Source organism: Tinamus guttatus, unplaced genomic scaffold (assembly GCF_059628265.1).
Source record: "Tinamus guttatus ecotype Peru unplaced genomic scaffold, ASM5962826v1 Tinamus_guttatus_pri_ptg000150l, whole genome shotgun sequence".
Lineage (NCBI taxonomy): Eukaryota > Metazoa > Chordata > Aves > Tinamiformes > Tinamidae > Tinamus > Tinamus guttatus.
The window spans coordinates 17,821,694-17,848,347 of NW_028288684.1; positions in this window are offsets into that span (position 1 = coordinate 17,821,694).

Consider the following 26,654-nt stretch of genomic DNA (forward strand, 5'->3'; position numbering starts at 1 on the left):
GAAATGGGTACAGCTCTCCAAAAGATGAGAAGTGAATAGATCTGAGAAAGAAAAGATAAATCTTAAAGAAAAGCATTGGGATGAACATTGATTTTGTATTGTTAGAGAAGCCAGATCTCAGCAAGCACAGAAAGTTTTGATTTTTCTTAGTGTATGAACTGTGTTCCAGGGCAAGCTGAAAAACACATCTGTTCATTCTCAAACTGAAGCAGGAAGTTTTAGCTCAGAGAGTTGTATATATGTTTTTTAACACTTCCATGCTGACTACAACATTATGTTTCAAGCCTGATTATATGGATTTTTTTTCCACTGAGACTGTACTCTTTTTTTTTTTTTTACATCCCAATGGTTTCCTCTTCCCCTCTCTCCCTCTTTGAGCAACAGATGACTTTGTCAATTACAAAATACTCATGATCAACTGACTAATTTGAAATCACACCTAGTTTCCATATACGTGATCTCAGAGCACCTCTTATAGCTACAAGATGTTGTGTCTGAGGGGGGACAGTAGCAGGGGTAGGAGTGGCAAGGTCTGATAACGGTGAAGAAATTTGTTCTATTGCAGCAATTCCCATCAATACAAAACACAAGACAAAATAATTATTCACTGTAAGCTGGAGTTCCGAACAGCTTCTTTGGAAGTTTTTGTCCCACCGCGAATGAATGATCAGTATTCATCTAACTAAACTGTTACTATCAAAACATGAAATGTCCAGTCTGAGCCAGTCACCTGTTCTTCTACAGTCAATGAAGAGAAAGTATCTCAAAAAGGCAGATAATCATATTTATCTTAGCTACACATCCTACACATCGGATAAGCACTAGAGTTATCTTTCTTAACTGATTAGGTAGGGAGACTTTACCAGATGAGGTATGTGACATGAATGCCTCCCTATGTTTAGATACTAAATGTGAGGCCTGAATTGAATGATGAAAGAGATCACATTTACAGCTAGAAGATTTTCAAAGCCTTTCTTATAAAATACCAGAGAACATATATATTTTGGGGAGACAATAGGCTTTATATCATGTGTCAGTGAATAAAGTTAACTTTCTTGAGGTTTCCTTACTTTGATTTTCAGTTTGGAAATTGTGCTTGCAATGGAAGGGCAGGGCTATGATGTGAGACAATATTCTACTTGGGTCTTTTTAATTAAATGGCTCATTCCATAAAACACAAACACTTTACATAGAAATAAGTTAATTTAGTACACCTAATTAAGCATTATATATTGGAGTCATGCATCAGTGATTTGAGTTATATCAATGGACCATTTCATTTATCGAGGCTGACAGTCCAAGTTCTTAAATATAATGATAAATGACTTCCCTTCAATGGAACGATACTTCACGTCGGCGGTTTTCTGTCTTTTTTTAATTCTTTAGATAAAATTAGGAATGAACACTTTGTGAGCATCCTAAACAGGCACTCTTTCATTTGGTTAGTTTCTATAGTCTATCTCACACTTCAAAGTCTTCAGGTTATATGGAGGTGACCACACTTACCCTTAAAGTCTAATTTTTACCGTAAGTACCTCTTCAGGGGCACATTTGTATAACTCTCATGTCTCTTTCTAGGTTTCCCAAGCAATTTTGAAGACAAAAAGCAACTCTGACTTTGTGAGACACACAGCTGGCTCCACTTAATGTTGATGAACATGCACATCTCAGGCCAGAATGCATTTTATTTTACTCACTAAATAGTGGTGAAGAACCATTTCTTCTTTCACTTTGCTCGATAATAGAGAAGGAGATAGTTCTGCTTCATCCCATTGAATTCAATAAAGTTAATCTCTTTGGAAAAAGAAGGCCTTACAGCTTACTGAAACAAACTTGTTTGGATGAAATCCAGCAAGTGATATCTTAATCATAGTTTTCATTGAGCTTGACCTTTTCCTTTTTTTTTTTCTTTTATTTCTTTTTCCTGTGTGGTATGATTTACTTTACATGAAGCTGTTAAACTTTCATGAAAAATCTGAACATAGAACTAACAAGTACAATTGGTACTTGATGAAACCTGCAATTGTGTTGCTTTGTACTTTTAATATTTCTTCACAGAATGGACCGTTGGCCAGGCTATGTACTGTAGGACAATCACATAAAAGTCAATATGCACTGCTTATTCAAGAAAAGGCTAACCAAATAGCCTAGGAAAGGCCACTGGGAGAAACTGTTTATTATCTTATTACAGTATTTTGGACTTCCATCTCAGTAATTGTTTTAGCAAATCCTCTGACTTCTTTGATCTTTAAAATTAGTTTTATTCTCTTGAAAATCAAATTTCTCTTATCTATCTGGCATGGTTGTACAGTAAGAGCTCTATGAGTTCTCAGGCTGATGGTATGAATTATTGAATGGCTTGCTCCAGCTGTCTAGATGCTTGCTTAGTTTTACCTGAGATACCCTGGATGTCCCAGGATGCTCCTTCAGAAAGGCATAAGTCTCCCAATAACCTTGTGTCATATTGATTAGTCCCATGGACATCTCAGCTGGCACTAGGTACCTATGTTCAGGCAATAGAATTGCACTTGCTATATTCTTTCTCTAGGTTTACCTGTGAAAAATTTAACAATAGTCTCAAGAATGTAGTCACTTCCTACTTTCTAGACTGCAGATTGCAAACAAGGGCTGTGCTTATATAATTTTTACTTTTGTACTATTGGCTTGACTCCTGATCTTCTAAGAGACAGTAAGGTATTAATAAAATAAAAGCTGTCCTCTATTTATGTATACTGCAGACGTGGTCCCCAAGAAATTGTCAATTTCTAGAAAGAAACTCCTCTTCATCCTGTTACTTCAGAAAGGATTTTAATCATCAAGACCACAGGCTCAAAAATGGAACTTCCCACTACTAGTAGAATCAACTTCTGCTCTCCTTTACTGTGTATGAAACCAAGGCAAGACACTCAATTTCATATTCCGATAAGAGGATGTACTTTCTTAATTTTCTTGGATTTCAATAGGACTAGAGGATGCAGAGAAATGGTCCTTGTACTGTTGGATCGTCTGAAAGGGTCAAAGAGTATGTCACAGTGTGAAGCAAGTTGGTCCTCACTTCCATGCTTCTGGCTGCTTTAATTAGTTAAACTGGAGATTTGTTACTTTCAACAACAGTACCATTTCGGGATGAATCACGTGGTCCCTTGCCAGAAAAGTCCATGCCTCTGGCCACACTGTGGAAGGCAGCACAGCATCCAAACCCATAGCAGAAGGCCAGGGAGCACTTTGCCAGCTTGGGGAGCGTTTGCACATTGCGTGGCATTAGCAGCAGAGGCACTTGCTTATACTGCAAAATAGAATACGGATAACACAGTATGGAATTACACACGTTGAGAGAGTCTTCCCTCAGCATAAGGCCAGGGAAATGACCTGCCGTGTTGCCCACAGAAGCTCCTGGATGGTGTAGCCCAAAATTGTGGACTGAGATAAGGGGTGCTATATAATGTCTGGAAAGTACCTTAGAAGTCTAAACAGCTTCTCGAGTTGCTCCAGAAAGACTTTAGCAGCTGTTTCATCCCCCCAAGTAGCCCAGAATACAAGCACATAAAGACAGTTTAGAATTATCATCAGCTTTTTTTTTTTTCCTGGATCATCTTATCATTTTGTGCCACATGCTCTGTTGCAGCAGGGGATTGGACTAGATGATCTCTAGAGGTCCCTTCCAACCTCAACCATCCTGTGATTCTGTGATTCTGTGATCTTTCTGCAAACTCTCTGCTCTGAGAAGAGCCATGGACTGTGCTTCCTGAATCGCCCAGTGGCTCTAGCACAGGTGGTACGGACATGATAGCCAAGATCATTACTTCTGCTGAGGATACATTAGCTCAGGAGCAGAGGTGTGCTAATGGAGTTATTCTGTCTTCAAAACCTAAGCCACGATTTCTGTGTGATTCTGCACTATGCGGCACGGTCAGGGCTCTTGAAAACACAATTCACCACTGGTTATCGGCATGTCTATGGCCAGACAGAAGCTGCTGGTGTTGAACTTGTGTGCAGGAACATTGATACATTTTTGCAGGAAAGCTTAAAGTAACTACCCTAAGATCAAGTAAATTTTGAAGAAGCCCAGGCTTGGTGCAATTTTTAAGTCTGCCAGAGTGTCTTGAAAGAGCCAGGGATTGGAATAAATACAGTATTCTTAAGTGAAGTGAGTGGGGACTTAGCTGTCTTCACTCTTGACAGAGATGAGAACAAATGTGTACAGCACACACACAGACTCACACAGAGATTTTGCATTTCACAAAAGAAAAATCCGTGCAAGGAAGAGATAATGCATCATATCCAAGTATCCTAGTCTCTTGAGAATGGTACTATAACCATATACACACATGTATATATTGCAGATTGAAAAATTTTCTAAGAGTTGTTTTCTTAAATTAGACCACGGCAACCATGCACAATTGGCAAGCATCTGATGTGTGAAATCAGCAGTCTGCAAGATCTAAGAGAAAAGGAAAGCTGAGACAAATTGAGTTCTGTTGGCCTCTCTATTCTGATTAGTCCATGCTGTCACTGAAAGGAAAGCTGGATCTTTGGATGTCACTCTTCTGTTGTCTTACATGTCGGCGCTAGATATTTTTGCTTGTTCCCATTAGTACTTTCTTGGAGTCATAATTAATTTATATCAGCAAAGACAATTTCCATTTGCTATGACAGTTCTCCAACTCTCTCAGGCTTCTCATACAATAATAAATTGCGGAAATAGGAGGCATTACTTCACTTCTGCTCCAATGTTTCACATTTCAAAGGTCCCTAAACTTATCCAGTAATGCATGTTTAACAAAGGAGAATTCAAATAGCCTGCTAGATCTTGCCCATATTCCTAACGTAGCTTGACTTCACTGGGTTTTTTTGTTGTTGTTTTGTTATTTTTTTCTTGCAGTGATGCAGTGATGTGCCAATCCACTGATCATAACAAGTTATATTTGGAGCTCTACACATGCTCTTGCTGGGAGGATTAAAAGGGTGAATTTATAGCTTCCCAGTTGGAGAGAAGAATCCATTTTTCATACTTCTGTGCACACACAAATGATTAAGGGAGAAAACATGTTTCTGTCCTCTTGACTGCAGTCAAATTCAATGATTAGTATCCCAAGTCCATTCTGCGAAATGCTGAAATAATTTTGTTTAGCATAATTGCTCCATCACTCATAGCTCATCTTATACAGTTAATAAATGGTACTTGTCAGCAGAAAAGGTGAGGGAAAATGCAAATTGTTGATTGGAAATGTTTAGTTGATGTTGCATTTAGGGTTTAACCAAAGCATTTAAATTATCTTTTCTTAGATGTGCAATACTGGAAGTTCTGCATGCACAGATTCGATCATGTCATGCTCCACCACTGTTGGCTACTACCAGTAATTGCTACTATTTTCTGAAAAACAAAAACAAAGCAAAACAAAACAAGAAACTCAAACCCTTAAAATCGGACTGTGGCTTGGCAGCTCTGTAAAATGAGCTTAAGAGTCTTGCACTCTCTTAACTCTCATTTCTACATAGATAAGTGTCCATTTTCCCAGAACCCAAACTATTGCAGCGGCTGGAATGATTAATAAGTTGATGACAGTTTCTCCATGAGATAACAATTGGAATAACCTCAGGGAATCAAGGATTTGCCTACTCTGCAAAAGGGACATATGACTGTAGGGTGAACAGGCAGAGTTATGCCATCTGTATTGTCCATTGCATGGGTAACAATGGTGGTTAATACAAATAGCAGAGACATTTTGGTGTCTGATGCATATTTTGCTTCATCTAATTATCTTTCTTTTCTCCCGGAATCCTTCCAACTTCCTTTTCCAGGAATCAGGAAGTCCTATACAGTCTGCATTGAAACCTGTGCCTCCCCATCATCACTATTATTGTTACCTCTACTAGTTAGAGTAAAGCATATGCAAGATACGGATGAAGTGCATTGCAGACAAAACTTGTACTTCATTATCTTCTGATGATCTTCTACAGATTTTCCGTGGTTCCAAAGGATCATCTGAAATGGGTGGATTTATCATCTATCCATCCATTTCCAGATTGGTGAGAAATCAGGTTAAAATACCATCTGACATTCTCTGAAATGATTCTCCAGAGAGCCAATTATTCTACCTGCAGATGTGTATCTAAATGGAAGGATAGAAAACATAAAAATATGCAAGTGAAATTACGCACATAGGAAAAAAAGAAGGCAGTACACAACAGTGAATGGAGGATTCATGAAATGTTAATAATTTTGTGTAAACAGGGAGGGAATAGGGATTTATATGTAGAGCTTGGCCTCTATCTACAGTTATCCTTATTACCATTCAAGACAGACAGGCTCTTGTTCTAAATGGAGGTGGAAAATTCAATGTTTTATCTAGTTTAAGTCAAGCAGCAGACACATCTCCATTCCATTCCCATTCCTCCTCTTTTTCTCATCTTGCATCTAGTCATGGTTTAGGTGGATACTCTCCCTATGAATCCCTATCTGAATCTCTATCTCCGATAGAGATGTTCTTACATAAGACGGATCATGGATCATGAGATTTCAGACACAGCAGCACTCACTTTTTGCATGAGCTGCCTTGATACGGCTCTTGACATCCATCTTACAGGCTCAGGTGTGTGGGAGAGTTTTTGCCACAGGACAAATTAATTTTACCATAACATGAGGGCAGGAGCTGAGAACTAAGAATTGGGTTAAAAAGTCCTTTAACTCGCTGCTCCATTCTGACCCTTTAGAGCTGCATTAGCCCAGGTTTCCAGCTTCCAACTTCTGAAGAGTTGGCCCTAGCACTGAAAAATGCCGGTTGCCACTCTGGGAATTTCGCATCTCACAAATTTTCCTACAGATAAGACTGATGATTTTGGTTTAGAAACAATGAGAAAGTATTTGTAACATTACTCAGTTTTTGGACGACCAGAGTACATTTTTATTTCTTCTCCCAGATGAACTTGAAGCAGGGTTGGAAACTTTGTATGTTCATTTTTTCTCAACCAAAGATGAGATTCTCATGTAACCATTGTTAAATTGTAAAAATTGCCATGTCCCAAATGCATAGGAGGATGGGAGAAAAAAAAAAAAAAAAAAACAAGGATGCCTATAATAGGACAGCTTAGTTACCTAGGAAGAAGACAGAAATGAGCATGGGTTACATGTTACAAATGCTGATTTTAGTAACTGTGAAGACTCTGCAGGTAGCTCATCCCTGCTCCACCCTTGAATGAATCAGGTCTAAATTGCTCATCCTTTCCAATATCTGCCTGCCAAAGCCTTCTTGTTCAGCCACAGCTGCTGCTCTGTGATTATCCTGTATGGCATCCTCCAAGCTTGGCCTCCCCTTGGCATCTGCAGCCTCCTGTTTGATCTGGTGTCTCCTCCTGCTGGTGTTGCAGGGCCAAGACGGCAAGCCAAAGCTCATATGACCTCAACAGTAATTTTCCCCAAAACATGAGAGAGAGAGAAAGCTGGTATATGGGAGACCGAAGTCATGTCTCTGAATATATTAGCAGCTGCGGTTTGCTGAATATACTTTACAAATCTCTCATATGCATATTTCTTATCCTATATTAGTAATGCTGCTATTTAATTGACACGAAATTACAAGATATTTCAGTTCCTTTTATTCTAATATGTATACAGCATTTTCTTAGGTACACATAAAATGTGTCTGGGAGTATATCTCATTGAGTTCTAGCAATCTTTAGTTATTGCCATTGTTGAAGGCATAAAAAATAAAATAAAAGCCAAGTAGATAGCAAAGAGAAATTAATATTGAATAAAATTGTAGAATGTGGTTAAAGGAAATTAAAGTACATGAGAAAACTTATGTCTAAGAGTTAAGGAGAATGATGTACTCTAGACAGAAGGCTTCTGAAGATCAATTTATTCGCATACTTATTAGAAATGAAAATAGAAAATATTATGAAGTTTGGTGAGTTAAATATTTTTGTTCCCTGGTGCATTCTTTCTACTCATCCTAAAGCCTGGGATATATATATATATAAAGAACTTTGAGAAACACAAAATATATGTAAATGCCCTACTATGCAAAATTAAATTATTTCCTAATACTAGGTATATTTTTTGCTAGCAAAAGATTTATACAAAGTATATTTACTTGTTTAATAGGAGTGCATAAAGCCACTTTCTCTGTGCAGATTAAATTATACATAGTTCAATTCTTATTCTGAAAGAACTAAATAAAGTTAAGTTTCAGGAATTAAGTAACAATTACATATATTGTAATTTTGCTCCTAATAGTCTTTCTTTTTAAATTAAATTATTTTTCAATAAATCTGCAGCTGTGAGGAAGCGAAGTGGTAGAAAGCTAAAGTTGTGCCAGTTTTGAAAAAGGGGGAGGGGAAAGACACAGGGAATTGCAGGCTTATCAGTCTCAAATTTAGCCTAGGCAAAACAATGAAACAGCTGGTATGAGGCTTGACTAATAAGGAAATAAAGGAGGATATTATATCTAATAGCAAGCAATATGGAACTATGGAAAATAGATTTCCCCTAACTAATTTGGTACCTGTTTATATTAAAATGCCATTCAGGTTGATATAAATAATATCATATAATAATATGGTACTGTACATAAATTTCTAATTGAATTTAACTTGATATCATAGAACAACTTATTTAAGTGCAGTAAATAACACACAGTGAATGGATCGGACATGAACTGGCTAGAAGGTGTCACAGGTTACACAGGGCTTGACTCCTGTCCCTTTACAGTCCAATGTTTCTAGCTATACTCTACATAAATTAAAAATTTCATAAAATTATAACTGATCCATATGGAGGAGACAGAAACATTGAAGATATCGTAAATAATGAATGAGATGGAGAGCTATCTGGTTCTCTTAGTAAGTAGGGCATAAGTAAAGGCTTCTTATTGTAGATGGAAAATCCTGTATGTGGGAACAGCTCCAGGAGAGGGCTCAAGCTCTGACACAGCGACTCAGAGAGGCACCCACAGGAATCGCTGCAGGAGCCCCTTGAGTCCATATTTCTCCCCTCTCCATGTTCAGGTATCCCCAGCTCTTCTGCCGGGGACATTTCTGGTAGTTTCCTCTACTTTCAGACCAGGGACTTTTAGTGCAGGAAGCAGCAGGGCAAGCGTTGCAGCAACAGTCCCTGCAGCAAGCACTGCTATAATGGGATCCCAGGGCTGCAAATGAAAACTGAGCACGGTAAAAGGAGAATTAGTCTTGTGCTTTCTAGAAAAAAAAGTATAACTGGTCTTTGCAACAATGTTATCAGTGGGCTCTCTGACAAGTCAAGGCTCTTTGTAATTTAAACATCAAATTCTCTCCAGTGGACCCATGTTGTGTAGGAGGTAGATCATCACAGTGATACCTTCTGGCCTTATAAATATGAATCATTGTGTCCCCTATATATTCCTCGAAGCCTGCTATCTGGGAAACGCAATCACATGAGGTTTTCAGCTTTCCTTTAAAAACTAATAAATTGCAGAAAACCAGAGACAAGCCTAAGAAAGCATAAGACGAATGGAGGCAATTCTACACTTTCTACTTTAAGGAAAATTTTATAACATTTGAGCCAGTCTTAAAATTTTTTCTGTGCCTTTTCTTGACAAACTACAGATACTCTTGGGTTTCTTCCTTTTCCATGGCAGCTCCGCCAGGCATCAGTATCAATATGTTTTTGCTAAGAATGTGACAGATTTATCCGTAGGAAGGCAAAGCTCTGCTTTTCAGTGTAATAATCTGTTTCTTCAGTTCAAATGAAAAAGCAAATTTATGAAATAATCAGCTCTTGCCTCACTTTGCAGCTCTGATCGATGATAACCAGCCTATTCTTTCCCACATTTTTCAGTCACTGTGGGGGACCACAGACTTTGCTGTGTAGTTACCATCTCTTTAGGAAGTTTGTCTTGTAGTCACTTGGCAAAAGAAAGAGGAGGTCTGTACTGAGCAGGAGGTGCCTGCAAGCTCCTTGGTTGCCTAAAGGCAAGTCTTTCATGCCTTTAGGCTTTGTCTCCTTCTAAATATGCCATTCCTGAAACTGTAGGAATGAATCCCATAATTAGCTACATACCTAATTATGCTATTAGTTATGCATTAGCTACATAGTGCAAAACTATTAAGGCAGATGTGCCAAACTATTAAAACAGAAATTAGGCCTAGTGAGAGTGAAAATTGGGTCCTGGCTAACTTAAAGATGGGTTTTAGTTATAATGTCACTGAAGCTACGTATCATCCTTATTTTTTCCACTGTTTGTTATCTGGCATTGTTTGAGTTTCCTGTGTGTTGGGAAAACCGGGATGTTTCTTCTCTTGCAGGAACAGTGACTGCCCTTCTAAAGCCACTGAATGGCCTTGTTGGGCTAGCTCTGGACAGCAGTGTGTTTTTATCCCTCTCTTCAACAATTAGAACTCAAAACAAATTTCTCACAGATGGCCAGCACAGAAGCAGCCCTGGTGTTTCTTTTACCCTTTTCCTGCTTATTTTTATCCCTCAAAATGTAACAGGTAAATGACTGATAGAAGAGCACGGCCTTTGTGTTAGATGTGTAAGGCCATTAATTTGAGTCCTGGAGATGGATGGCTTTCCAATCCACTTTCCTTTATTGTACTGCATCTGCAATTACCCTGGAGAATAAAAAAAAATGAACAAGTAGCTCCCTCACCTCTCTTTTTTATTACTCTGGGCACAGAGTTATCATTATCAACCTCAGAGTTGATGCAGAAAGAACTCTCTGGCTAGTCAAAGAACAACTGGTAAAATAGCACCCAAGATTCCTTTTTGACCCTCCCTGCTCACAAAATATCACCTGTATGGTTTATTTTAAGTGAATATAGCAGTTAACCTGGATTTGACAGTCTATTTAAAAGCAGCCTTTTACTAGGAATCTGTACTAGTAACCTGTGCTTTTCATAATAAAGCCCCAAATCTCATTTTCTCTGGTGAATGCTAACATATATTATTCAGCGTTCTGTACTCGTACGCAAGAATATAATTTCCATCTTCTTATTGTGTAAATTCATTAATTAGAAAGTTATCAAACATGTAACAGAAGAGTAGATATTCAATATGGGGACAGTTTTCTCCAGTGCCATGCGTTTTCTTTTACAAATAATCTAGCACTCATGTTTAGCTTAGATCAGATAAATAATTTATTTGCATCACACCATTTCTAATTAGATAAAAAAGGACTTCAAGAAAATCAAGAAAACCAAGTAAAATAGATTTTTCTGTAATCCTAAAGATACAGAAGGATCACAGATTATACAAAGTGAAATAAGAGCGGATATTTAGTAAACCCAGAGAGTGCCTGTTGAGACCAGCCCGGGCCCGGTCCCGGGCAGCGCCTCCTCGCCACACGGGGGCTGAGCAGGAGGCGGGAGCTGCAGCCACGCGGCCGGCACGTGACCAGGCAGCTCATTGGGCAGCCTCGCGCGGTCGGCGCGTGATCCCCTCCCTGATTGGCTGGTTGGTTGCCGGGCTCCACGCGCTGCCGGGCAGGGCGGGGGCTGCTCCGGCTCGGCCGCTCTGGGAGTTGTGTTTGACCCGGGTTAAAGGTCTGGGGTCGTCGGCACAGAGACCCTGCCGCTCCGTACGGCTGCAAGTGCCCGCTGATAGCGACTAGGCTTAGCCTGAAACGGTGACATATATGAGATTCTGCACTGTGGGATAGGCCGCAACTGAAAAAAATTCTTACGAAGCAAAAAATTCAAACTTTAACCTGAAAGTACAATCTGATAAGGCATCAAGACCAAAGATCACTTTATTATAATTATTATCATAAAAATACTATTTATTTGATATTACTGGTTGAAATGCTGTATAATATGCAAAGTAGTATGCAGCATAGTTAAATTATATACCCTATTACTAATGAGAAAAAACATCATTTAACCCATTTAAACTTTAGACATGCAATCTGAGATAGCTATCTTTAAGGAGTTTATAGGTTTATAGTATCTGGAGAGAAACAGGCCTTTTAATTTGTTCAGACTGTCTTAGACACTACTCTCATGATGAGATGAGTTGCATTTGGAGAAAACATTTTTTCCCCTCGGATTATTAAGGGATTCCTGGGTGATACTAGTTGAGATTTGAACACACAGCTCTCAGGCACTTGAGCTGAGGCAGGTTAGTTCACAAAATAACTAACTCTGAATCTTTTTTTTTTCTCTTCAAAAGTGGAAGCATTTAATAGATTTCTTTCAGAGATTTTGGCAGAGTATGCACATGCCAGCTAACACTTCTGTTGGAAAAGTGTGATCAGCTGCGTGATCGGCAATACTCAGTCTTTCATTCCCCCTTCTTCCCAGTAGGAACCAGAAGAAATGCCACTAATATGAGCTGAGACTCCTGCTACTGAGGTTCTTGCTTATGCCAGTACCCCCATGGGAGTGCATTTGCAGATCTTTTAAGTGCTAATGAAATTGTGGGGGGAGCACAACCTTTCCCCTGCCTGGGCAGAATGAGATTGCATGTGCACCAGCGCTACTTATAGCAGATAAGGGAGGGATATTGCAAGCCACTAATCCCTCCCTCTGGCCTCGCTCTCAGGATACCACTTCTGTTGCCTTGATTTATGAGAGCAGAGTCAATGACATGCTTCTTACAGAGGGACACTACTTCGCACAAATGCTCCCCTTTAGCCTGACCCATTTTCTTCATTTCATAGTGTCTCTTGAAAGTGGTGTGTTATAGGCATGATCCCACATTAACTGAGTTTTCTCTTTCAGTGGGTGTCTGCGGTGTTCAGTGATAGGCAAGATCAAATGCTTATTATTTCCTGAAAATGAAGTTAACTATAGGCAGACCCTGTTTTCACATTGTGGTTTCATTGTTTCATGGGGTTTTATGTGTTTTTTAAAGACATCAGAATGTGAGTTTCACCAGATGTGTTTCAGTGTTTGATATTTAAGCAGTAATGAGTAAATGTGAGCTGTGAAGCATGCAGCTGGAATGTTGCTTTAATTTGCTTTTAGGTTTCTTTGTGTAACACAGTATTACCCTTCTCTCCCCTCCATACATGCCTTCTGTTCTACATTTTCAATATAAGATCATTGCATACTCTTGCCTGATTTCTCCCTCTTCACATGCACATCCCTTTCCTTTAGCTGTCACATTCTGCACCTGTATCCATAAATATGTGTAAAGAGAATATGAGTTGTAACCTAGGGAATATTTCTTTGATAGATACCTCTACTTGTCAAAAACATTCTCTTTTTGCAAAATGACTTCTTTTTTTTTGTCATGCCTTTCAGCCATCACACCTAGGCAGATAGTTTTGCCCACTTTTTTTTTTTTTTTTTTCCTCCACAATTGGACAACTTCTGCAATGTTGAGGGGTTTTGCAGAGCTGGAGGATGGGATGGGATGCAAACTGTAGGGAAAATAGGCTTTGCATTTGGACTTTGCCCTGGGAATAGGAACATTGCTGAGAGTGAATAGATGGCACATTGATTATAGGCTAGGGAAGCTGCTTTTCATTTATTTCACATGCATTTTTAATCAATAAGACAGTCTCTGAATCTTGCATAATGGTTCAAATTGAACAACCCCTATTTATGCAGTGACTGGAGCAGCAAATTCAGAATCTGTTGTTCTTTGTTTCGTTTTATTCCCTAAGAGACAAAGAATATTTTCCAGATACTCAAATAAGCTGGTATCATATGGTGGTAATTAAAGAAAGTCCAGAAGAAAAAGAAATCTTCAGTCAAGTTAGATACTTTTACAAAATAGAATTTATAATGTTGATCACAAACAGGATAAGTGTTGAAAATGGATAGAGTGATAGATTTGTTGAGCAGTTCTCCACTCCTCTTATACCCAAGTTATTCCTAAAACAGACAAATTTTTTTTATGTTTATTAAAACAGGGAAAAGAGCTGCAGACACATCTATGCAAAGACCTGATTGAACTATTTTCCATGAAGACCCTGCTTCCAACTGTCTGACAGGTCAATTTTTGCTGATTTCACAAATCCTCCCACTGAGCTATCTTGCATCTTTCAGAGCAATCCTTATTAGGGATGGTCCAGTTGCAACGTTTCAGAGATGCTGTGGTTGTAAAACACTAGCATCTCATCATCCTTATGGTTTGGGGACAAGTTGAGAGGTCAGAGACAGTGAAAATGCAGTCTGCCTGCTGAAAGCAGCAGGGGTGGTGAAGGGTCGGGGCAGAGGACCACATCTGGCCCAAGAACCAGAGCCTGCAAAGGCCTTTCTTCTTGTGCTTCGGGCAGTCCTGGGTCATGCTGCTGCTCGAGAGGAGACAGCTTCACAGATGTGCTGGAAGCATCTTGAATGACTTCTGTAACTGATTTTGTTGTTGTTTTTTTTTCTCAAATCTTTAAGCGTGGTGTCTACTAACATGGGGTGGGGAGAGGGAAAAAGACTTGGAGTAGAATTTCAGCAATACCAACTAATATTTCCCTAGCAATAGGAAACAACTGAAGGCTCCAGCTCACAGCTCTGTGGTATTGGAACAGGACTTGGCGGTTATGTGGGAAGTCTGCAGGGGGTAGTGATTTGGGCTGTGCCCAAAATTATTTTTTTCCTTTGTTTTCAGAAGAACAACCCCCCTCATTTTTCCGTCTGAGCCAAGTCAAAATGTTTGATTAGATCCAGCATGACGTTTTTGATTTACTTTTGGAGTTACACAGCTTTGTTAATTGTACTCTTTAACTTTAGAACAGTTTATAAAAGAAAACTGCAGCTTAGAAGCAAAACATGGAAAAAAAAATCCTGTGATCCTGTGATGAATATTTGAAATTTCTATCCATCCCTGATTTTCCATTAAATTCAGTACAAGTTCCTTCCCTTTCTGTTATCTTGAAAAGTTTCATATTCATCAAGCTCACCTTTTTATGTCTTAAAAAAAAAAAAACAAGGAAAGATGAAACAGCAGCTGTTAGGAAATCAGTACAAGACAAGAGATACTCAGCACAACAATCTGTTTCTGACCCTTCCTACCTCCCATGAACCATCATTTGCCAATGCCATTCTGCCTAGACAGAGGGAATACAAGCCCAAATTATTCCTTCCACTTTTGTTTGGTTGCTGAAGAGATGTGGAAAAGCTTCATTGCAGGTGTTAGTTTTGCATTTGTTTCTTGGAGGTGGAGGGGATCCAAGATGCAGAGACTAGGACTTTCCCAAGAATGCTAAATACGGGGCTTTCCTTTTGCATATATATTTTTTCCTATATCTCCCTGAGTCTTTTATTTCCCTTTTGAAATCCTATCAAATAAGCAGATGAAGCAAATACAGCATGATATAGTATAGAAGTAGTGAAGTTTTCAGATTCTTTAGATTTATTTCCTGAGGGACATGGGGTAAAATCTTCTTAGCTTTAAGAAAGGGGAAGGTTATTTAATATTTTTTGCTTCCATGTAGTCATATAGTTTTTTCCATGAGAAAGAATGAGGAGGTAGTAAACTCACTGAATTACAGTTGATAAAGAATAAATGTTTTAAGGTTTTGAACTGTGACGGACTACTCCATGGGAACTATGACCAGTGAAAGATGAATGCAAGAAGTTCCTTTTCACCGAGTGTCTTCATATCAGTGAAGCATAGAGATGAAATAGAATTTAGTAGGATTGACATGGTGGTCTGTTGAATATTAAAATTACTTTGAAAAGCTGTGGGGAAATCTTGATCTAACTGAAGCTACTGGAAAGGTTCCTCTGTGACACTGTTGAGCCAGGATATTATTTTCTAGAAGGCATAGGAGGCTATTTCCTTGATAAAAGATTTTATTTTATTCTATAAATTGAATCTCGATATAACATAATACAATTTTTCTCTTCAGCTCTATAGTAGAATCTGAAAAACTATGGGAAAATCATACTCTATTTTCTTTTATCTTCTATTTATTTTCTGGCATTATATGCTGAGATTTGGAAATGGTGAACACAGAAGTCAGATGCAAAGCAATTAGGGGACAAAAATGAAAAGAGAATGTAATAATATTAGCAGCCTAAATCTAAGGTCTTTAATTCTCTCTCCCATTTTCTGTCCATGTATTTTAAGATACTAACATGTTGTTAGGAGCACCAAATTCCTGGCCTCCTGCCCACTATAAGTCATAAGATTTCACCCAGGAGCTCTTTCACTGAAAAAAAAAAAAAAAAAAGAAAAAAAAAAAAAAACACATATTACTATTTTGTTCTCAGGCTGAATTCCTCTTTCACTCAGTGTAAATCCCCTGTGGGCGAGTCCTTAGAAAAGGGCATTTTGGGACACAATCTACTTTAAGTAGTCATATATGGAGACTGCACCCAGCTCTCCTTACCTTAGGAAAATTTGCAGTGCTTATGTTGGCTTTGGTTATCTTCCTGCCATAGCAATGCCACAGAAATAGCACTCTCCTCCCCTCTCCCTGTTCTGATTACACAAAATGCACTGCTGGCAGTAATCACCCCTTCCTTATTAAGGCCCCAATCAGTGCTCGCCAGATGATTCCACCCAGCAATTCAATTAATCAAGTCTCATGGAGAGCTGAGCTAGCAGATCTGCTAAGGAGCCGGAGCAGCCCTGCAGCCCCTAATTCTCCATAACACACACTGTTGGTGTCTCAGAAGGAACCAATTCTTCTATCTTACTGGGTACTCGGGGTATCCTTTTCCCTGACATGAGGATATGAACACACCTCGCAAGATAACTGAATGGGAATAAACGAAACAATGTGGGAAGCTGGGCTTAGTAGAACAGTTAAGGTTATTCAGATATTCAATTACCGAACTTCCAAATGTTTGGATTAAGGCTAGGATAAAAAAAAAAAGTGCATTCTTATTTTCAAAAATAATTCTTCCAATTTTGAAAGGACTAATCTTCCCTCTAACAAAAATATCTCATATTCTTGAATGCATGTGCGTGCTTGTATATCTTTTTCTTATCCATTTTTTTCAGCTCTTCTAATCATCACCTTAAATGTTCTGCCTGTTTGTGAATTGGGTCCTGTTTCCCTCTCCCTTAGGGTGATGTATCGTTCTAGTGAAAGAAAGGTCAAACTGTGATCAGGAGGAGCATAATAACCTCACGTATCAATGTACATTTCTTCCTTCTTGACAAATGATCATCATTCCTCCTGAAAACTCCCTGCATCACGTGATCCCCTTTGACCTTTAGGTCAATAAATAATACATTCTCACTAAAGTAATTGAACTACTCCATTTGGCTGCAAAATCTCTTATACCAGAAAGTATGATATATGGGACAGTGAAAAATGGCATTGTGGGGAGATTCCAGTTTTGCTATAGCTTTTGGATGCAGACAGAATCTTTTTTTTTCCCTTTTTTTCTTTTCTGACTACTCAATAGTTGATTTGAATCAAAACACACAGCATTTCTGATGTCAAACCAGATATATGTTTTTTTATTTTATTTTTAGAGTTAAATGGGAAAAGTTACTAGAACATAAAGGATTTTAAGTCCAAGTATGTTTAATCTGCTTTTTGCGGGGTTGTCTTATCATTGGTAAGAGAGTTGGTCCAGGAGCTATGCATTCTTAATTTATTGTGTTAATTGATGGAATTCTTCCATGGAAATGGGAGTCGAACATCAGCTTTGGTTTATAAATTCACAACAAAAATGACATTACTTATTCACATGTTAGAGGATACACTGTTCCGCAGTGTTTCAGACTCATTTCTAGGTTTGAGGAGAAGTAAGATGCTGTGAAGCATTTAGAAACATTCTAAAAGCACAATAGTCTATACTTTAAGGTTGACGGTAAGCTGCATCGGGGTGCTAGCTCCTCCTGTGGGGTTCCAATTTGTTTTCAAAGTATCTCTTTGCATGGATAAGTGACTTTCTTATTTATTTGAAGAACAGGATCAACGCCATAATAAATGAACTACAAAAGCTGTTTTGTTTTCTTCTAGTACTCTGTTTTGTTTTCTATTTTTTTTAAGCTTTTCTTTTTGTGTAAAATGGAGCCTAGACTTTCTTATGGCTGTGTTTCCATATCCTGTAAAGAGATCTTTGACTGAATAACAACTAAATGCTTTAAACCTTAGCTGCAAGTTGTTAAAAGTGTTTTGCCTGGAAATAATACATGGCATTTCTTACAGAATGGAACTGAGTAGTGCAAGAACATATAAATCATACAGAAACAGTCTGTGAGGCAATCACATGGTATTGTTTCATGATAGACTGTTGTATAACTGAGCATTCCCTTGTGCAAAAGTACCATTTTTTCTCTGCTTTCTAGGCTTTGCATTTTTTTTTTTTTTTTTTTTTAGTGAAACTGTACCTGAAAGTGCTAAAGCTCAAAGCTATCAGGAAATTGCCCTGAAACTGGAAACCTCCAGGAAATTGACTGGACATACTGCACGGAACATTCAAGGTATTATGCCTTGTACTCTTTCTTGGGATTTAGTGTTGATGATTTTTATTATACCCAACCATAGATACATTGCTCTGAACAGGGAGCTCTGACCAGCCTGGAGGACAATAATAACATTAGACATATGAGGAGGAGTACTCCTTGAATGCAAGAGGTCAGTTGCTCTCCCTGGTGTGTATTGTTGAAAAATGCCGTCTAAAGAAAATCATTACAATGGTCCTCTCCATGATGCCTATAGAGAAAACATCTATAAATATCCTACCGATACACTAAGATGTGCTCCTGAAAGAGAACTCTTCTTTTCGCCTTCTATCCATCTATTATGGGCCAAAATCTTTCATCCAACAAAACTCCCAATGCTCAAGTGGTCGCACTGACTGTTCAAATAGAAAATAAGATTTTGCAAGACACTTCAAAACATGCATTCTAGCTTCTGAGAGTCACCCCTCATGTTGTGAAGTTTTTCACTGCTGCACACCCCTTTAGCTGAGCTTTGCCAAACTTCTGTAGACATACAAAGGCATACAACAGGACTGTAACTCAGATATTTGCCTCTTCTTTTACTGAGGATCAGTTCAGTATTTGTGCAGAAAGCTTATAGGTCAGATATGGTCAGTTCCTCGGGGTTGTCCAACTTTTACTGGTTTCAGGGCTATAATACCTTCCAGATGGATTGCATTTCACCAGTTCTTTACAATTGGTCATAAAAATCACGTCTTTGGCTTTATATTCTGCCTCTGCTTTTGCAATCTGCTCCTTTGTTTGCCCTCTTTTACTGTACCTATGAATGTAAAACCCTTCTTACAGCAGTCACCATATCTTCTCTCTCTGAATGAAATAGAATGGTTTTACATAAGGCCAGAGATGACCTTAGTAAGTGATGATGAAAATGTTTTTTGTTCAAATTTGAAACAAAGTCACAGAGAAAAAGCTTGTGGATGTTTCTGTGCCAATTCTCAGTAGTGCCCTTCTGATAAGGTATTGTGCCCATGGAGTGAAGTTTAATCTCCAGAGAAGGGAAACTACTATGTTAGGGGGTCAAGCAAGAGTCATACTTAACACATGGTATTCACATGTTTGTAGTAAACTCTGTAAACTCTAAGGAAAGGATCACAATGGCAATATATCTAGGCATGATGACACAGGTCTGGGACATTTCTGAGGAAGCAGAAACATTGTCAGCAGAATTTACCGTAGTAAAATATTCCTTTGGTATTTACCTCGGCCTTGTGTTTTTCACATGGTGTTTTGAAAAGTGACTTTATTTTCAGATATAGAGGGCATTCTCCTGTCTGACATTTAGCACTGAACTCGTGTGTCTCTGTAGGCTCCCTGTAAAGTCGGGAAAGGATGAGTTCATCGTGGGAGACCTGCGAGGGCACTGCTTTTGCCTATCAGGTGCCTCGCTAGCTGGGATGATAGATGTGGGTCCATTACTGATCACTGGCATCGTATTGAATTTTTTTTATTCATTTTTAAAATACCAAAATATTTTATTAAAAACAAAGCTAGTTTGTGTTGTTGAGAAACTAAAATAAAGTTCTGGCTTTTATTGACAGGAAATGTGTGGGGAAATAAGGAGTTTAAAAAAGAGAAAAAGAAACCCATTTTTCTCATATCCTTTTTCTTATTTTTTCAGAAGAAAAGCATTTCATTACTCATCTAAAATGTGGAAGTGTGAAAAAGAATATGAAGAAAAGGTGGAACTGTCACAATTCTTTTTCAGAACGTTTTGACAGTAAATGAGGTAAAGTCATCCAAAGAGAGGGAAAATACCCTTGAAAACTTCAAGACTAATATGGGAACTTGGATTGTGGTTTGTGCTTTATTTCTGTAAGCTGGAGCAAAACGGCTTCTGAGTCAAAAAAAAAAAAAAACACTTTTTTTTTTTTATTTGTGAGCATCAGGAAAAGTTAAATATGAGTCTTATCAGTGAATGCTGAATCAGGGCAAATAATCTGCTGTGAAGTACTTCTTTAATCAATTATCTAATCTGATTTTCTGTGCATGAGTTGCAAAGTGGCACCTTCCTTTGAGGCAAGGACCTTAAATGAGAGGAATGAAACAACCTTCAAGCTTTTTCAACTATTGCATCCCAGCATTAATTTAATTACTTTTCCTTCTTGTTTCCCTTGAGGCTCAGTCACATGCTGACCAGAAGTGACGGTGCTGATGAAGCCACATGAAGCCTTCCTTAGCCCACTGCTGCTGATTCCCTGGCATTGGTTACCACCATGGCCAGACACCTCCTGTCTGTTCCTGTGGCTGCTCCCTAACCCATTCCAGACCAAAATGAAGCAAATTAATTAAGATTGCTTAATCGGAGTAAGCAAGACATGGTGGTTCATTCCCAAAGTAACTTAGGCAATCAAGCAGAAGGTGCCCTGCTTGCAAAGATGGGTTTCCTCAGGCTGACAGTGGTAATGAGCACCTGTGGGGCTTGGGCAGCTCTGACAGCACTTTTTCTACCCCTGCAGTGGCCAGGTAAAAGGACGTCAGACCTTGGTCTTCTTCACTATCCCACAGTAAAGATAACTTCAATAAAAGCGGAATGGCGGAATGGCACCTTGGAGGCAATTGTCTCTCTATAATAAAAAGTTTTTGTTGAGGTTGCAAGGGCAACTGAAGAAAGGATAAGGTGTTCCAGGCTCAGACTTTTTTTTTTTCTTTTTAATGAGGCAAACCTTTCCTCAAAAGTTTAGTGCAGTCAAGAATGATGACAAAATAGATTATTTTGTTTGTTTAAATGTTGACAGTCTGACAGGAACAAATTCTGTATGAAAAATGCAAGGATTTTTTTTTCCTCGGCACACGAACATTTGTGCATAAGAATCTGGCACTAGAAAGAATGTGCCAAAACCCTCTCGCAGAAGCTATTATTTATATAGTACAATATGCTCATATCATCAAGATCTTGCTCTCTGCAATATACACCTCAGCTTGAAAACTGTCACTATCTCCAAGAGATAAGATGTTACTTAAAGAAGTGCTACTACCACTTCCACAAACTTTGTTAATACTTTTTCACTGAGCAGAATTGCTAATTTATATCTATGAAATAAGTATTGTCTTCTAGGCCTACTTTTGCTGACATTAAAATAGCGGAGGAGTGTAGTTTGGTTCACCTGTGCTCTGCTCTGAATACAATTCAAAGTAAATTTTATCATATTAGTAAAGGAAGCTACAGCTTGAGTTTATAATGACACTATATCTACAACATTTTCTTGATATTTGTTTCTATTTTTCTAATATTCTTGTTTTTTTTATTTAGATCATATTCTAAGAGTACAGCAGTAAAACATGAAACATATTGCACCTGATGAAAATTGAAAAGAATTCACATTCATTTTGAGTCAAAAAAAAACCCAGTATCTTGACAGAGCTGATTTTTTCCCAAAGGAGAACAAAAATAGGTTAGCTAAAATAGAATTGGGCTTTCACGGAGAAAACAGACCTATACAGACCTAGTCTATGCAGAGAGATCTATCCATATGTGACCATTTTTAATAAAAGCTTTTTTCCTAAGCATTGTTGTCAATGTCTACTGGGTATGCCAACAGCAGCTCTGACTCCTTCCCACAAATATATAGACATACATATATAAATATATAGATATACATGTATGCATAATTATATTTCTATTTATGTTAGTGTAGTAAACATCCATCATGGTGGACTAACATTCCTTGAAGGAATAACAGAAGCTTCTTTGGTAAAGGCTGCAGAACACAGGGCTGGGGAGGGAGAGGAGTTCCTCGCAATAGAAGGAGACTCCACAGCCTCTGTGGGCAGCCTGTTCCAGGGCTGTGTCACCCTCACAGGAAAGAAGTTCTTCCTCATATGGAGGTGGAGCTTCCTGTGTTTCAACTTACACACGTTACACCTCATCCTGTCACCGGCTACCACGGAGAAGAGCCTGGCCCCATCCTCCCTCAGGTACTTGAACATGTTAATCAAATCTCCTCTCAGTCTTCTCTTCTCCAGCCTACACAGGCCCAGCTCTCTTAGTCTTTCCTCACACGATAGATGCTCCAGTCCCTTAATCATCTTTGTGGCTCTCCGCTGGACCCTCTCTAGAAGCTCCACGTCCCTCTTGTCCTGGGGAGCCCAGAACTGCAGCCAATACTCCAGGTGCGGCCTCACCAGAGCTGAGGAGAGGGGCAGGATCCCCTCCCGCGACCTGCTGGCAACGCTCCTCCTGGTGCGGAATGCCAGGATCCTACTGGCATTGGCCACAAGGGCACATTGCTGCCTCGTGGCTAACCTATTGTCAATCAGGACTCCCAAATCGCTGTCTGCAGAGTGAGAGGTCAACCCCTAGTCTGTGTGCCTGGGGTTATTCCTCCCCATGAGGGAGGAATAATAGTCTCTCTTATGCACCCTCTATACGCATTCCATTCTTTGGAGGATGCAGGTAGAAGTATTTAAAGCATTCAGACTTCCCACATACTTCCCACATGGAATACTTTTTAAATACTGATGTGCTTAAATTATTGTTGCAACAGACAGCTTAAATTAATTTTCACAGATTTAGCTAGAGTAAAAAAAAAAAAAAGGAGAAAAAAAAGCATTCCATTAGCACACTTCACACTTTACAGTGTGAACGAGATAGAGCAAATATTCTCTGAAGGCACAGTTCGAAAATACGCAGAGAGGAGAGAAAGCAACCTGAGAGTGAACCAAGAAACACAGCATTTGCACGATAAGGCACTCTGATCTTTAATTTTACTAGAGGGTTCAAAGTAACAGAACCAGCTCGGCTGGATGGATTATGCCTTATTCTGTTCTAAGTGAATAATAAGGAGATCTCTCTCTTTCATATGTTTGTGTTTGCAAGCACAGATGGGTGCTTCAGGGTGAAAAATCTCCTTGATTCCTAATGTCTTAATAGCTCCAAAGTTTTTTGTGGTTGTTGTTATTTTTTTTTATGCAGTTGAGCAACTTTACCTACTTGCCCTCTCCTATGTATTGGCAGCTATAGCACCTTTTATATTCAGAGCTATATTTGAACAAAACCGATGTTTGATCCCTATGATGTAAGGAGACAAAATCGAGCTGGTAACATTATGTAAGATAACAAGAGATTTGCCGGTGGATAAAGAGGGAAATAAAGCATTTTTAGCTTTAAATGCTCCCTTTCTTAGGTGTGGAAGAGGGCATTGTTCACATCAACCTGGCTTTTTCAAAGAAAAGATAATCAGGAAATGGAACAGGGATGGTCAGTGAAGGCAAGATGAGGTGGTACAGTTAAGTGCTCTGCAAATGAAGCTTTTCACTGCAAAGCAGATGTAGATAAACAGGCAACTTAGTGAGTGTGAATGCTACGGAGAGCGCAACAAAGGAGGAAGGAGGCAGCGGAGGGAGTGTGGACTGAGATGATGTGTATTGCTCCTTCTGACCTTTTCAGTTCAGCGCATCTCTGTATAACCTGAAATCCAAAGACGCAGAGCCAGACAAGTACAAATGAAAACTTTGATGAGCTGTTACCCACTGTGCATATGTCAATGATGGCTGCATGTACCTCCTTTTAGAAGGGTTAGATACCTAGTTACAAAAATGTCCCGCCTTTCAAAATTGCAATAATGGTGGAATTAGAGTCTTGGTGTACTGTCTAATTATTCTTTAGGTCCAATTTAGGTCCAGTTAATATTTTTGTTTAAAAGACACTTAAAATGATTTATGTGTTTTATTCAGCACTTTCAATATATAACTAACATGCCCATTTCCTTAAGAGCACTCATTTGGACTGGAACCAGACTCGGGGGTCCTATTGCTTTATTTTTGTCTAATCTCTTGGTTCCTTCATGTGCAAAGAGTCATATTCAATAAGACAAAAGAAAATTGCTCTCCCATAACTTTTTCTTGGCTAAGTGATACGGGTGCTCAACTGGGGCGATGGTGCAGGTTGCACCTCCTTTGGCATCCGGTGGAACTGCATCCTGGGCCTCCTCCATCAATCTTCTAAGCTCCCTGCAAGAGGAAGACGTAATAAAATTGCCATTCTCACCTACTACTGTGTGCTCGAGGCTGGAGGGACGTGTGAGTGTCCTAGAAATAATAAAAGAAAAGGTCTTCTCAAATCTGAGCTGAAAGAGAGTCTCTGAGCTATGTCACTTTTAGGTTTAGGATGATTATATATGCACAGTATATACCTGTTCGTATGTAGAGAGGAACATGCAAACAATTCTTTTTTTTTGCCCTGAAAAGCCAGTTCTACATCATCTCTAGCATGGTAGACACGTGTGCATTAGTAAGGTCAGGGTACTCTTGCCGTAATATGTAGCACTCCCTTGGTGTGTAAGAACTCTCATTTCCCCCGAAAGAGCTTGTTATGGTTTGGGGGAACAACATAACAATGTTTTTTTTATTCTTATTTTATTTTCCAGTGGTTAGTCAAAATGAGGTCAGCCTCTCCTTTGAGAAAAGAAATGAGTTGGGCTGTATATTTTGTCCTTGGGACCAGAGAATGGTCCCTTGTAGACCATGACTGTAGTAGTACAACTGTAGGGACAGTCTATGGAGTGAAACAGTTAGTGCTGAGAGTATGAAATGAATAGTCTTGGGGGGTTTACTTGAGCCTAGTTCTGGTCTAGTCCTATGAACTGGCCACCTGTTAAGAGGTGAGGAAGCAGTAGGTGTGATTCTGCACATCATGATACGAAGGCACCTTGGGACAGTTGGGTGTCAGGAACTGAAGTTGTCCCTAAATAAGGACAACAAGGAGATTCACTCCAGAGTTGTTGCTGATCTGAACTAGAATGCTACTGTAAATGCACCTATAGCTTGTGTGGCTAGTGTAGAGGCAAAGAATAGTCTTATCACAGAATCACACATAATCACAGAATGGTTAAGGTTGGAAGGGACCTCTAGAGACCCTTCTAGAGATACCCACATCTCCTGGGTAGCTTCTTAGCTTGCTAATTCAGGTGAGTGAAGTCGAGATGGCCAAGAGCAATTCTAAGCCTTTCCCAACCTACCCTGTCTCCTTCATTAATGCAAAAGAGAAACTATGCTTAATATGGGGAGTATAGTAGGTGGTCTGAGTATGAGCCCTTCTAATTCTCAGCCAGCGTAACTCAGCTCAGGAAAACAGGTATGTTTTAGTGGTTTAATCTATGTAGCTTTAAAGCATGCTGAGGAAAAATGGCAGTAAAAATAGAACGGATTTTTTTTCTAATAAAATATTTAGTTCATGCTAGATGTAAAGTCAGTGAGCCTCCAGTTAGAAGGAAATGCCTCCTCCTCCTTGGACTCTTTCCAGCTCACAAATCTCCATCTGCTAATTGGCCTTAATCCACAGGAAGAAAAAAAAAAAAACTTCATAGAACATGGAAAATACTGAAGTGACACACTGATCCATTTTCATATTATAAGCCAAAAATGCAGTGCTTTAACTTGGCAAACTAGGAAATTGAACAAGTAGCTTTAAAAACTAAAAACAGAAGTAAGTGGGAGAATTTAAAAAAAAGGATGTGTGGGAAGACAAGTTAAGAAACATGACTATCAAGTAATATATATTTTTTTTGTTCAGCAAATGTACACATTGTAAAATAATCAAATTCAGTCCTCCCTCAACAATAGAAGCTGGTAAAAGAATGACACAGTTAATATATTTTCCAGGCCTTCTTATTCTGCAGTTGATGCCTTTTTTTCTATGTTAGAATGGATCCTTCTTGCATGAACACAAGCTGCCCTTTGAACCAAATCCCTCAAGTTTCCAGTTATAAAAAGTTCCTGATAAAAACAAAATATAAAAAATCTCTTTAGGGACTTTTAAGTTAGAATGAAAACTGTACCTTCTCCTGCTTCAGATTTTTCCACTCATTTTCGAACAAGGTCCAGCTTCACCAGTAAAACAAAATGATGATAGCACATTAGCCGAGAAAATTCTACTCAGAACCTCTCCCATTAACACACCAAACTTCACTCCCACAGAATTAAAAGATTAAAAATAAACTAATTACTGAGAATTTTGCATCCTAAGTAACTGGTTCCAGCCACCTGGATCGCAGCTGTTATGGAAACTACTCAATTAATCAAAATCTTTTTTTTTTTTTTTTCCTGATCATTAAAGAGGAAAAAGAGAGAGGACTTGAAACTCACACAGACTTGGTAGGAACAATCCTGCCTTTAGAAATATTCCAGGCTGATAATCAGTCCAAAATATTAAGACATGAATATTCCTCTTGCAGAGAACTTGAAGCTTATAACAAAATGGTGATGTATTTTTATCCTCTTTTCTGGGCTCCTAGCACCATAAATTTGTGTACATATGGTACAAAAGTTTACTCTTTGCACAATACTTCATGTAAATCACAGCAAAGGAATAACAGCTTCATCAGCCTCT